The 15214-nt window shown below is 35.6% G+C and overlaps 1 protein-coding gene and 1 long non-coding RNA gene across 14 annotated transcripts in view; one reads left to right on the forward strand and one right to left on the reverse strand.

Moving 5' to 3' along the window:
- TCF12 (transcription factor 12) overlaps positions 1-15214 on the reverse strand; it is a 372042-nt gene that overhangs the window by 285921 nt on the left and 70907 nt on the right. The gene's annotated exons all lie outside the window — the stretch shown is intronic.
- LOC146406346 (uncharacterized) lies at positions 9349-15094 on the forward strand. Its single transcript, XR_014810883.1, has 2 exons — positions 9349-10516; positions 11099-15094. It is a non-coding gene; the product is annotated as an uncharacterized LOC146406346 (long non-coding RNA).

The following is a 15214-nucleotide window of genomic DNA, read 5'->3' on the forward strand; positions in this document are numbered from 1 at the left end:
TAGGTACCTCAGGTACTAAGAAATTAGTCTATTTTGGAGTTCCCATTGTGGCGCAGCAGAAATGAATCCGACTAGGAACCATGAGGTTGCGGGTTTGATCCCTGGCCTCGCTCAGTGGGTTAAGGATCTGGCATTGCCCTGAGCTGTCGTGTAGGTCGCAGACGTGGCTTGGATCCTTGGTGGCGTAGGCTGGCAGCTGTAGGTCTCATTATAGACCCCTAGCCTGGGAACCTCCATATGCCAAGGGTGTGGCCCTAAAAGAGCAGAGGAAAAAAAAGGCGGGGGGGAGAGAAAGAAATTAGTCTATTGAAAAGAACTGATCCACTTCACCTAATCTGTCAAATTAAGGTGCATAGAGTTGTTCTGAGTATTCCTATCATTCTTGGACTCCTTTGGGATTTGCAGTAATATCCTCTCTTTTATTTTTTATATTCATTGTCTTCTTTTGTTAATTTTGCTACAGACTATCAATCTTATTATCAACTTCTGCTTTTATTGATTTTTGTTGTTTTACTGCTTTGAATTTCATTCATTTCTCTTATTTGGGATTTTTTTCCCCTCTTTTATCTAGTTTTTGAGATTGAAACATATATTATTGATTAGAGGGCTTTCTTTTTTTCTAATGTAATCACTGAATTTGACATGTTTTCTTATAAACATTGCCTGGTGAATAAATTCTGACATGTTATCATTTTTGTTCAGTTCAAAATATTTTTTAATTTCCCCCAAGTCTTCCTCTTTTGCCCAACAGATTATTTAGAAGTCTGCTATTTAATTTCAAGAGTTTGAAGATGTTCCTTTTATGTCTTATGGATTTCTAATTCATTTCTATTATAGTCTGAGAACTTTCTTTGAGTTTAATTATTTTAAAGTCTTTAAGACTTGTAATTATTTTAAAGTCTTCAAGACTAAGGTATAGTCTACCTTGGTAATATCCATATGTACTTGAAAAGAATGTCTATTCTTCTGTGTTGTTGGGTAAAGTGTTTTTTTAAATATCAATTCAATCAAGTTGGTGGATAGTGTTGTTCAGTCATTCGGTACCCTTCATGATGTATGTCTGCTAGTTCTATCTACTCTTAAAGCATGCTGAAGTCTTCTACTGTAACTGTTAAGTTCTCTGTTTCTCCTTTAAGTTCTGCCAGACTTTGCTTCATGTATTTTTAAAAATTTTTTATTATAGTTGATTTATAATGTTCTGTCAATTTCTGCTGTACAGCAAAGTGACCCAGTTATACATATATCACATTATCCTCCATCATGTTCCATCACAAGCGACTGGATATAGTTCTCTGTGCTGTAGAGCAAGAACTCACTGGCTTCATGTACTTTTAGGTTCTGTTGTTAGTATGCATACATTTAAGATTGGTAAATTAATCCTTTTATCAATATGCAATATTAGTCTATATCCTAGGTAATTATCTTTGCTCTAAAGTTTATTGTTTGCCTAACATAGCCACTAGTTTGTTTTTTTGGAATTGGTGTTTGCGTGATATATCTTTTCCCATTCTTTCATTTTTAACCTTATTATGTTATTTGAAGCAAGTTTCTAATAGCAAATAGTAAGGTTTTGGGGGGTTTTTTTTTTTGTCTTTTTGCTATTTCTTGGGCCACTCCCGAGGCATCCTGAGGCATATGGACGTTCTCAGGCTAGGGGTCGAATCGGAGGTGGAGCCGCCGGTACGACAGAGCCACAGCAACGCGGGATCCGAGCTGTGTCTGCAACCTACACCACAGTTCACGGCAACGCCAGATCCTTAACCCACTGAGTGATGCCAGGGATCGAACCCACAACCTCATGGTTCCTAGTCAGATTCGTTAACCACTGAGCCACAATGGGAACTCCTAGTAGGGTCATTTTTAATGCACTGTAACAATCTCTTTTAACTGATGTGTTTACAGCATTTAAATTTTTAATATAATGATTTATGGGTAAAAATTTATATCTACCATTTTATTATTTGTTTTCTGCTTGTTCCCTTTGTTCTTCCCTCTTCTGCTTCTTTTGTGTTTAGTATTTTTTAATTTATTCATTGTGACTAACCTCTCTTTATATTGTAAATAGTGGTTCCTGGGATAACAGCCTGTATACTTCTTCAGAGTCTACTTAGAATCAATATTGTACTAATTCATAGATATCATATATTATATCCATTGAAAACCACACCAGAAAATGTTGTAATTTTTGCTTTTAACTATCAAATATACTTTAAAGAACTCAATCCTTGATATTTACACAGATATTTAGCATTCCTGTTGATCTTTTTTCATTCCTGATGTCCAAGTCTCCTTCTGACATCATTTTCATTTTTCTTTTTGTCTTTGTCTTTTTAGGGCCGCACTCACGGCATATGGAGGTTCCCAGGCTAGGGGTCGAATCAGAGTTGTAGCCACTAGCCATGGCCAAAGCCACAGCAACAACAGATCGGAGCCATATCGGCGACCTCCACCACAGCCCACCACAATGCTGGATCCTTAACCCAGAGCAAGGTCAGGGATTGAAACTGCGTCCCTATGGATGCTAGTCAGATCTGTTTCCATTGAGCCTTGAACAGGAACTTCCAGCATTTCCATTTCTGTCTTAAGGACATTCTTTAGCAAATTTTAGATTTGGTCTTTTGGCAATAAAATTTTCCTTCATCTAAATATGTTTTTGTGTCACTCTCATCCCTAAAAAATATATTTGCTGGTTATGGACAGTTTTTTTCTTTCATCACTTTAAGAGTATTTTTCCTCTTTCTTTTTGCCTCCATGGTTGCTGATGAGAATTTCTCAATGATTTGAAACACTGTTTCCCCATAGGTAATATGTCATTTTTCTCTGGTTGCTTTCAAGACTTTTTTCTTTTTCCTTTGTTTTTTTTTTTTTTTCTTTTTAGGGCCGCACCCATGGCATATGGAGGTTCCCAGGCTAGGGGCTGAATTGGAGCTGTAGCTGCCAGCCAAGCCACAGCAACGCCAGATGTGAGCTGCATCTGTGACCTACACCACAGCTCATGGCAATGCCAGATCCTTAACCCACTGAGCAAGGCCAGGGATCAAACCCATGTCATCAGGGATACTAGTTGGGTTCATTAACCACTGAGCCATGACAGGAAATCCCTTAAGACTTTTTTCGTGTTTTTAGTTTTCAGATTTATCATGACATGCCCACGAATGGATTTTTGAATTTATCTCATCTTGTTTCAGGTTCTCTGAATCTGTATATATTTATATCTCTAACTAAATTTGTAATGTTTTAGGCTATTACTCAGATATTTTTTCAAAACTATATTCTTTCTCGAAATGTCTTAAAATGTCTAACATTTTGTTACTTTCCTCATAGTTCTCAGTGGGTTTTTTCCCCCACTTACTGCATTTTTCAGTTCTAACAAATCTATTTTTTCTTTCTTTTTCTTTTTTCTTTCTATGGCTGCACCTGTGGCATGTGGAAGTTCCTGGGCTAGGGGTCGAATCAGAGCTATAGCTATACATCTATGCCACAGCCACACCAGATCCAAGACACATCTGTGAGCTATGCTTCAGTTTGTGGTAATGCCAGATCCTTATTAACCCACTGAGCAAGGCCAGGGAATGAACCCACATCTTTACAAGGACTAAGTCTGGTCCTTAACCTGTGAGCCACAGTGAGAACTCCCGGAATTTGTATGTATTTAAACCTTTCATTAAATTTGTGATGTTTTAAGGCATTACGCAAATATTTTTCAGCACCACAATCTTTCTCAAAATGTCTTAAAAAGTCTAACATTTTGTTACTTCTCTAACAGTTCTCGGTGGTTTTTTTTCTCCCCTCTTACTGCATTTTTTCCAGTTCGAACAAATCTGTATCTTTTTTATATCTTCTCTGTCTCTGCTTAGATGTTCTACTTCTCAATTTATTTCAACAGCATCCACAACTGCCCACTGGAAAACTTGTATAAAAACCACTATTGGAGTTCCCGTCGTGGCACAGTGGTTAACGAATCCGACTAGGAACCATGAGGTTGCGGGTTCGGTCCCTGCCCTTGCTCAGTGGGTTAACGATCCGGCGTTGCCGTGAGCTGTGGTGTAGGTTGCAGACGCGGCTCGGATCCCGCGTTGCTGTGGCTCTGGCGTAGGCCAGTGGCTACAGCTCCGATTAGACCCCTAGCCTGGGAACCTCCATATGCCGCGGGAGCGGCCCAAGAAATAGCAACAACAACAACAACAACAAAAAGACAAAAGACAAAAAAAAAAAAAAAAAACACTATAAAGTCTCTGGAATATAATTCCAACATATTGTGATGATATATGTTGATCATCTCTTCCCATGTAAACTAAATTTTTCCTGGTTCTTATTAACAGCTAGATAATTTTGGACTGTAATCTGGACATTTTAAATACTATGCTATGAAATTCCGGTTTTTGTTTAAATCCAGTGGATAATGTTAATGTTTTTGTTTTAAGAGATGATGACATGGTTGGGTTCAGGATGCAAGTTATAACATGGTTTTTATGAGCATGGTTCCATTATCAGTTCAATTTTCAAGTCCTCTGCTATGCTATTTGAATCTGCCCAAAACTTGGTTATCACCCAATATCTAGTCTAGGACTTGAGAAGTAGTCTGTTATTTCCATGTATGCACAGCTCAGGGGCAAGCCCAGGAATCCATAAACAACTTATGTTACTGTTTTCCCAAATTTCTCCCTCTGCATGATCTTAGTACTTTCAAATTTCCTGGGGCATCCCCTTTTCAGTTCTTCTGCCATAACCTGGAGCTTTAAGTAACATGCGTTAGTCATTCACTTCTGCTATTTTACCAGCTCTGGAGCCAAGCTGTGGAAGGACAGTGAGGAGGGCAAGGACAGGTAATGGGAATTTACTTGGAGAGGCAGGTTTTCCTCCCTCTTTGGAGAGGCAGGTTCTCCACCCTGTTTTGGCTGTAGGCTACTTCCATCACCACAGGGTTTCTTGGAACTACTGCAAGAGAGGACAGAGAAAAGTGCTGGGGCGGGGGGTATGGTGTGGAATTTCCGCATTCACACTGAGCTTTATCTTTCCGATTTGCTTGAGGCAGAGCTACTGGGCCTTTTTTGGAGCTGTCTATACCTAAGTGCCCACTTGTAGCCTTCACACTGTATTAAGTTCAGTTTTAGGAATACTGGAGGGAAAAAATGGTCAACTCAAAGCCAGTTTGATGGTACTTTAGATTCTAGTCTTCTTTCCCAATCCATATGTTACTATTTATTCTTCAGAGTCCAAATAGCTGTTCTAGCCATTTTGTCTGCTTTTATAAGTGTATTAAGGGGAGAAAAAAAAAGGTGTGTGTACTTAATCCATCATACCTGAAAATGAAACTATCCTCTGTTATTCTCAGTTACTCAATACACATGGACTCCTCAAATATCCTTATCAGAAGATATCAGTAATCTAAAATTTAAAAAACAGTCCTATGATTTCTCCTTCCATTTATAAAAAATCCCTAACTCACATAGTAAGTAGTAAATCATGAAAAAATAGCCATAAGACTACTCAAAAGTTTTATGATTATAGACTATCACTGCAAGTTTCTCAAAACTTTTTAGTGCACTATAATAAGGACTCCATTTAAGACAGGAATAAATGGAAAGACATTCCATGACCTGCAAGAATTAATACAGCTAAAATGTCCATACAACCCAAAGCCATCTACAGAGCCAATGTAATCCTTATCAAGATTCCAATGGTATTTTTTTTTACAGAGGCAGCAAAAACAATCCTTAAACTTAGATGGAACCAGAAAAGATCAAAATATTTGCAAATCACTTATATGATAAGGCATTGATATCTAAAATACATAAAGAACTCATACAACTCAAAAGCAAAAAAACCAATAATAATAATCCAATTAAGAATTGGTCAGGAGTTCCCGTCGTGGCGCAGTGGTTAACGAATCCGACTAGGAACCATGAGGTTGCGGGTTCGGTCCCTGCCCTTGCTCAGTGGGTTAACGATCTGGCGTTGCCTTGAGCTGTGGTGTAGGTTGCAGGCGCGGCTCGGATCCCGCGTTGCTGTGGCTCTGGCGTAGGCCAGTGGCTACAGCTCCGATTCGACCCCTGGCCTGGGAACCTCCATATGCCTCGGGAGCGGCCCAAGAAATAGCAACAACAACAACAAAAAGACAAAAGACAAAAAAAAAAAAAAAAAAAGAATTGGTCAAAGAGACTGAACAGACATTTTTCCAAAGAAGATATCAAAATGGCAACAGGTACATGAAAAAGTACTCAACAGAGAAATGAAAACCAAAATCAAAATGAAATAACACCTCATGCCTGTTAGAATATCTATCATCAAAACAAGAGACAACAAATGCTGGCAAGGATGCAGAGAAAAGGGAACCCTTCTGCACTGCTGAGACTGTGATTTCATAGAGCCACTGTGGAAAACAGTCTAGAGATTCCTCAAAATTAAAAATAGAACTGTTCTTCCACTTTTGGGTATACATCCAAAGGAAACTAAAACACTATGTTGAAGAGTTACCTGCACTCCCATATTCCTTGTAGCATTATTTACAACAGCCAAGACATGGAAACAAATCATGGAAAACTAAGAGTCTGCTGGATAAATAAATAAATGATGGAATACTATTCAACCATAAAAAAGGAAATCCTGTCACTTGCAACAACATAGACAGACTTTGAAAGCCTTATGCTAAATGAATTAAGTCAGAGAAAACAACAAACACTGTATGATCTCACTTACATTCTAAAAAACAAATAAACAAACTCATAGAAAAAGAGATCAGATTTGTGGTTACCAGGGGTGGAAGTAGGTAGGATGTAAGTGGAAAGGTATAAACTTACAGGCAGAAGATAAATAAGTACTGGAGATGTAAAGTACAGCATGATGACTATATTTAACATTGATTCATGGTATATCAAAGTTGCTAAGAGCATAAATCCCAAAAGTTCTCATCACAAGGAAAGAAACATTTTTTTGATTTTATATTTATATGAGATAATGGATGTTAACTAAACTTATTGTGATAATCATTTCACAAAACATGTTAAGTCATTATGGTGTACACCTTAAACTTGTACAGTGCTGTACGTCAATAGCATCTCAATAAAACTGAATAAAAATTTCAATGTCATGAGGTCTATAATGTTATTAATATAATTACGCTACATTTAATTATGAAATTATTTAAATAATTAAAATGATGAAAGAACAGTGTGATATTTGTAATTAAATCTAACTGATGCAGTTCATCCAACTTTATACTCTCCTATGCCCTTTTCTACTTGGGGGGAGTTTTCCAAAATAAAAATTTTAAAAACTAAAATAAAGGGACTCTGCTTCCTTACTCTTTATGAAATCACAATGACATGATGGTCATATCACTGGGTATTTATGTGGGTGTTCCATTTACAGCAAACTAGTTAAGAGTCATCATTCAAGGAAATGTTAAATGACTTTCAGTGGTAGATTCAAATTAAAATCATTAAGGACATATTTTCAAGAGTGACTCCCAAACTGGTTGCTGAGAAATAAAAGTTCTAAAGGTAGTTTTAGAAAACAACAAAAAAGATCAATACCAGAAAGAACATAACAACAAAATTTAAGTGAACTCAGATTTGAGAGAAAGGTTTAAAGTTTAAGGAGGTCAACTTTAGAACAAAAAAATCAAGAGTTCACTTGTGGCATAGCTGGTTAAGAATCTGGTGCTGCCACTGCAGCAGCTTGGATCACTGCTGTGACCTGGGTTTTATCGCTGGCCTGGGAATTTCCACATGCTGTGAGTATGGCCCCAAAAAATAATAAATCATATGAATCACACAAGAAAGGTGTCTGCATCTATACTAATCTAAAAACTTCTTTGTTGACTTGTTTTAAGCAACCTACTTTTTCTTTACTCTGAGTGTTATAAGACAGTTAAGTCTTGCACACATATCAGTCAATGATGATAAATTTAAAAAGAGCACTATAATACAACTATTTATTTATATGAGATTCAACTTTGCAGTTATAGCAAGAGCATTTCAAAGGAATTAAAGTACACAAAAATTAGTATTGCTTTTTTCTTTAAAAAATATTGAATGCTTTGCCATAAAAACTTATTAACCCTAAGTGTGTTTTTAATACTTAGACCATAATCCATGCTAAGTCTCTATACCCACAGACTAACAAGGACTTTTTTCATAATGCACACTAATAAGGTCTCATTTCTTCCGAGCTTTATTTAAATAGGCCCATAATTTTTTTAACCAATTAACATTTTGAACGGACAAAACATTACAAAGTAGAAAGTAAAACCGCATGGAAGATAACATAAGGTCACAAGTTTAACCCTTTTCTATACAAGTTTAATATTCAGCTTTTTTCTATCTACCTAGATCTGGTCAATCATTTAGTTTTGTACAATGTGGGACACTAGTCACTGGAAGGGAAGGGAGAACTAATGTAAATCCTTTAACATTATGGAAAAAAACAATGTAATGAGTAAGATGGTGGGTCAGGAATATGCTCTTTCATTCCATGACTTAGTCCTAGAAAATTATAGGAAACAACTGAGCATTTAGTTAACAAATCTGAAGAGTGACAAGAAAATTTTAATTTAGATGTTCTGGTCAAAGTGGTTAGTAAATTCTTGAAGGTTCAGCAGTAATCCAAAACACACTCCAAGAAGAACACTTTAACCCACCTAAACACATACTACCTCTGCTTCAAGTTCAGCAAAAAGGATGCTCTAGGCCAAGAGACACATAAAGCAGTAGTAATAAGAGCAAATATCTCCATGCTGGAAACTAATTATCTTCCTTTCTTAATAAAATAAATACTTCAGTATTACAGGCAACCCAAGCTGTAAAATGCAATCTAGAATTTACCACTCAAATGTGTGGATTCAATATTTTTAAATTGCTGGTTAGAAAAGCAAATAAAAATACAAGCACTGTCTCTCTAAATGTTCCTGTGAAATAAAAGCACCATAAAGGAAAATCATCTTAAGACAAAGCTTTGTCTGAATGAAGCTTCAGCTTATAACTGCCCAATAACTATGAGTCTGTAAGTTTGTAAATATGTCCCAAGAAAGGAGGCAGAACACTTTGGTTTTCATGTTGTATCATCGGGGATACAGCCTGAAATAACAGTATGAAGTCTTGTTTTTAAACTACTGTTCTGCTCCAAACACATTTTCTTTCACTGAGGACATGATAAATAACAACAAACAGACAAGAGTTAATTTGAAAAGCTTTGTATAGAAAATGAAAATAGAAACTGTATTTACACACATGTACAAAAATTATACCTAACAAGTAAACACTATCATTGCAATACCAAAGCTACAGAAGTTTTTCCCTTCTGGATACATTTTAAGATACAGTTTTTACCCTGAGACAAGAAAAGGTGCTTTTTGACTTTTTTTTTTTTTTTTTTGCTATTTTGTTTTTTCTGTCTTTTCCATCTTTACTCCTTTACATATGATACGATAGCTTAATATAACATCTATATAATAATATTCCCATATAATAATTTATTTCTATCTCTGAAGTTAGAAAAATGAGTACTAAAAAGGCAACACAACCAGGTCAAGGAAAACTAGATTTAGGAGGGTAGCCTTGACATTTTAAGGCTAAATAACACTTCTAGGAAGGTCTAACACCTCCTACACAATATCCTCATCTCCTAGCATCAGACCCAAGTATAATAACACTTTCCTATTTCCTGTAAAGGCTGAATTATGTTCACTTCTAAGCTCAGTCAGCTCTTCTACCATGGAGGCATCAAGTACTATATTTTACTAAGTCAAGGTCAGCCCTCCCTCTAGGAACTAGTAAACTCAACCCTGAAGCAACAAGACTAGAATTACAATCTGGGTCCTTGGGATTTAACACAGAAGCTGGCTCAGTGCCTTTGAGGTAGTAATGCCAAGAATTGTTAAAGAAAGGTTTAGACAGATACATACTGTGAAATATAAATAAAATATAAGCAAATAATTATCTAAAGCAAAGTATAGCAAACCACATCTCATGGGCCAAATCCAGACGACTATCTATTTTTTTAAGTCCAGCAAATTAAGAATGGTTTTTACATTTTTAAATGGTTGCAGAACCTATATTCTATCCTGAATTTTTGCCCTTGGCCTGCAAAGTCTAAAATATTTTAATATCTGGCCCTTTCAGAAAAATGTTGTTGAACTCTTCTCTAAAGCAAAAATCTATGTTCTTCTATAAACTGTATCTATAGCACATAATTATGATTATAAAGAACCAATATTTTTATGTTAAAATCTAATACCATTACAGAAGCTGTATGATCCCAATTTAAATGTAGGTATAAGCATGTATATTATATAATACACATGAAAAAGGGCAGAAAGAAAATCCACATCAAAATGTCAAAATAGAGTTAAAATATATTGGTAAATGTTATTTTCACTTTTTTTCTATACTCTCTAAATCTTAAGTGAGCATATCTTTGTTATAACCAGGAAACAGTTTGGTTTGGTTTGGTTTGGTTTGGGTTTTTTTGCTTTTTAGGGCCACACCCACCGGCATATGGAATTCCCAGGCTAGGGGTCTAATTGGAGCTACAGCCTCCGGTCTAGGTCTATGCCAGAGCCACAGCAACGCCAGATCCGAGCCGCATCTGTGACCTACACCACAGCTCATGGCAATGCCAGATCCATAACCCACCGAGAGAGGCCAGGGATTGAACCTGCAACCTCATGGTTCCTAGTCAGATTCGTTTCCTCTGTGCCACAATGGCAACTCCAGGAAATAGTTTTAAAAGATTACAGTGCAGTTTTACAAGAACATATAGACCAAAAATATCAGTAACTTCAATAGCAGTCATGTGGTTACTTACACACAGGTTCAGTAACAATTTGGTATCCACAGCAATGTATAAATCAAACTGTTAACAAGTAAAACAATGTTGGAGTTCCCGTCATGGCACAGAGGAAATGAATCCGACTAGGAACCATGAGACTGTGGGTTCCATCCCTGGCCTCGCTCGGTGGGTTAAGGATCCGGTGTTGCTGTGAGCTGTGGTGTAAGTCGCAGACGCAGCTAAGATCTGGCGTTGCTGTGGCTGTGGCATAGGCCAGCAGCAACAGCTCCAATTAGACCCCCTAGCCTGGGAACCTCCATGTGCTGAGGTGCGGCCCTAAATGTACAAAAGACAAAAGACAAAAAAAAAAAAAAAAAGGTAAAACAATGTTTTTTTATCTTTCACCATATATTAAAAGAAAACTTCCTCTCCTTTGATTATCAGAGTTGTTAATCTGAATTCTCAGTCACTACTTGGAATTAATGTTCAGGCATATTACAAGATCTTCATGTACTATACTCATGTTTAGCACTAATGTTTCTTTGAAAACATTTCTTTAATGCTGATTAAAACCTCAAGTATATTCTATGCATACTCTACATGTTTTTTATAACCATACTGTTAACATTTAAAGTCATACTGCATCATACTGGACAGTACAATTTCTTGTTAACAGTCACTAAACAGTTTAAACAAAAGTACATTTTTACTAATAGAAACTATGTTATTAAAACATTCAGCTAACACTAAAGTACAATCTAGTGTACTAAGAAACAATCTTGCCTGTTTTCATGAATAGTATTTTAATTTTCTTGTTCAGTAATTACTGCTTATGTTTCAGCTGTTATTTTGAAGCACATTATTAATTTTGTAAACTTAAGCCGACATACTAATACACATAATATATGATGTCATTATGACCAACTTAACTCTAACTTGATAAATGAGAGGTTTACTTTGAATGGTTAGAAGGCATTTCAAAAGTCACATCTTAACTGTGTTCTGAAATAAAAACCAGTCTTTGCTTTACAGATTATTTCCTGGGTTTATCCTAAAAATGCACATAAGCCTTACTTCTGAATGATGTCAAAGTCCAAACTTAATTCTCCCAAAGCATAAACTTAAACTGGAATACCACATATCAACCTACAAACAACAGTTTTTCTAAGTGCCACTCACATTTCTGTTCCTTTTATAAATACAATATTAATTAGAAAAAAATTAATCTCAATAAAATGTAAAAATACCAGCTCTTTAAAAGTAAAACTCACTGATGATGCCATGCACCAAAACTACTAAAGTAATAAAGATTCCATAGTTACTTAACACTGACTAGAGTCTTAACTTTGTACAAAACATCAGCTACATGAGTCGTCCTCTTCCTCTTCTCTTGATGATTGAAGCAAGCACTGAACAAGAAACTTAAAACATTTATTCCGAAGGTACAAACTACACTCCACAGCCCCTAACAGGAATAAGTTAAAGGCGAAGACTTAAACTCACTTAATACTGAATTTCTGTACTTTGTAAAGCAGACATCAAAATTCAAGTATCCTCAAAAAACTTATCTCACTTAGGTAGACTAATATTACAAATCTGGATTCTTTTTGCAGTTATCAAAGATAGTCAATACTCTGAAAAATCCAAAGATGAGCTACCCATTTAACAGAAAACAGATTTTGAAGACTTTTTGTCTCAAGCAAAATAAGTCTATTCTTTTAAGTATTACATATAAACAAATATTGTCAGAATTATATTTCATTAGTATATTTTATAGGTTAACAACACCTCTCACAGATATACTAAACAAAGACAACTTTGTCACTTACTCTAGGCTATGGCTTCATTTTGGGGGGAAACTGCAGATGTGTATTTAGTAAATCAAATAAAAAAGACCCTCTGAGTACAAGGATATATAGATCCTAATTCAGTTCTATAGTCAAGAGCTTCTTTTACCAACTTTTAAAACTAACTTACTCCAAAAGATATGCAGAAATTCAAGAGATTATAAAATTGTTGGTAGATTTCTGTTTCTGGTTTTTGCCATAATAAATACTAGGGCTTTAAGCTGAGCTGCTTTTTTTGACTTAAAAGATTTTTTCCACAGTCAGCAACTTACAACAGGACATACTGTAATACCAAAATGGAAACTACTTAATCAACATTTCCTCATGGAAACACAGACCATACATAACAGTCTAAAAGGGTAAACTTTTATTTTCAAAAGTAGTATTTAAATTTTATTTAGTAACACAAGTTCATGTTTTTCCCTGGTTCTCTCAATACATTCAGTTAATTTTAGTTAACACTGATAATACACACACCAAAACCCTAAAGAAGTAGGCAGTAATATACAGCAATTTATTTATAATGTTGAATAAAACCAGACTTTCCTCTTTTAAGAACAAAGGTTGTTGGTTTTCAAGTCCTATAGAATAAATATGACCCTGTTCTCATACTATGGGTTTTTAAAACTGTTTGTATGAAGAATTTAAGCCATGTGGAAAACCCAACAGTAAGTGAGTCATCCAATACACAAATCTTTCAGATTTCAAGTTTCAAGTTACAGTCATCTATAGCATCACAAAAAGCTGACAAAAGATTGAAAACTGTAGGGCATAATTTCAAAATGTTCCAATTCCCTTTCTGCCCACTGGCCAAACCACACAGTTTAAATTAATAAACAATAAAAACTTCATAACTAAAATCCCCTCAACCTCACAGCTGGTCCTGGTTTTACTACATAGCAACTTCTTAATTCTATCATTTTAAGAAAAACTACAGGAAATAACTTTTTGGTCATTGAGCTCCTCATTTAAATAGGAAAACTAATTATTCAGAATTAAGCAGGTTATAGTAGAATTCATAAGCCTCGATAATCTAAAAGGAATAATAAGAAAAGTAGATTTCAGTATATAGGCTTCACAGTATAAATAGAGACATACTATAAAGTCAACCTTTCTTCACTAAATGCCATCTATTTTATAACCTTAAATTGCATGGCTTAAATATGTTAATACAATTTTTGTGAAAACAAAAAATAGTTACAAGCATGAATACATACTTAGTAGCCCTGTGGCATGAAAAAGAAGAGAATTTGTTCGTGCCAATTTGCTACCATCCACATGTCTGGATAAACTAATCCCCATGATACACATGTGAAGATTGGGAGACCCAAGGGAAGTAATATTAATTTGGCTTCTGACTCACACTTTTAAATAATCCTCTGCAATACTCTCCCTCAATTGCCTCATTCTTTGTGCTTCCTCTTCACATCTAAGCTCACTTCCTAAGAGCGTTCTTCTTGCCAGAATCAGCATTTACTGACCTCACAAAGTACATACAATTGCTGCTGTCAGCAAAGAACATAGAGATTGGAGAAAGGGCATCACAGAAGCACTGGAAGGATATGAAAGTATATCTTATACAGTAATGTTTGTAAAGATTTGGGGCTTTAAGTTTAAGAAATACTAAAGGTCTTTACATTTAAAATGAAATATAGCATTTCAATCCAAGAGTTCATTTCACCTGATTCAGGACCTAAAATGAGTTGTTCTACAACTGAGTGAAAAGGTTAATTCCCACCACATTTACTGGTATGCAATTATTAAAGCCTGAGTGTTTTTCATAGTGTCTTAGAACAATCTTACAAAGGTTCTTACAAACAAAAGTACAAGCCTCTTGAGGTTATCTGAGATCTCATGAGATTTTTCATAATGGGATGGTGTTAATCCCCAATGCTCTGGTCTATTGCCAAATTGGATCATTAGTTTCTGCTTACCTAAATTCCTATTACCACTCCAATTGGCTCTCAGGCATTCTTTATTTCCTGTCTTGAACCACAATCACTGCACTAATTATTAAGCAGGCAAAGTAAAATGGCTTCTTTGGGTGCCTAAATAACACCAAAAACATTTCATTCTCCTTTAGGATTAGTCAAATAGTTTAAGCCATATTCTATCTGACTGTTCAAAAAATTTTACTACTATTTTGCATGGCACAGAGAATGTTCTAATTGTAATTTTACACAGAATTTCTAGCTTTTAATCTCTGTCAAGAGAATTTGTTAGTGATAAGCTTCTAAGTGCTAACAAAGCTGTGAAACTGCAATTAAAGTTTTATTTCACACCATGTTAGTATCCAAACCTGAGTTCACACGGGGGTGAAACAAAACTACATCAATCTAGATCATAACTCCCCATCCTTACTATCCACAAACACGCACCTCTCTTCCTCCCTCTCTCTTTTTTCTCTCTCTCTCATACACACACCATGCACATGCTTCCCTAAATGTGTTTATATGTGCATGTATGTATATTATATAAGGGTGTTTTTATATATCACGTCATCTCAATCAGACATACATATGTTTCATAAAGATTTAGACATAAAAATCTTCCTCTCTTCACAGGAATAGGTCGACAGATCTTTGGAAACATTAAAA

The sequence above is a fragment of the Sus scrofa genome, chromosome 1, assembly GCF_054392235.1.
Source record: "Sus scrofa isolate SSC_HxYL_T2T_F1_AM1 chromosome 1, Sscrofa_HxYL_maternal_Yorkshire_Landrace_v2.0, whole genome shotgun sequence".
NCBI classification, from domain to species: domain Eukaryota; kingdom Metazoa; phylum Chordata; class Mammalia; order Artiodactyla; family Suidae; genus Sus; species Sus scrofa.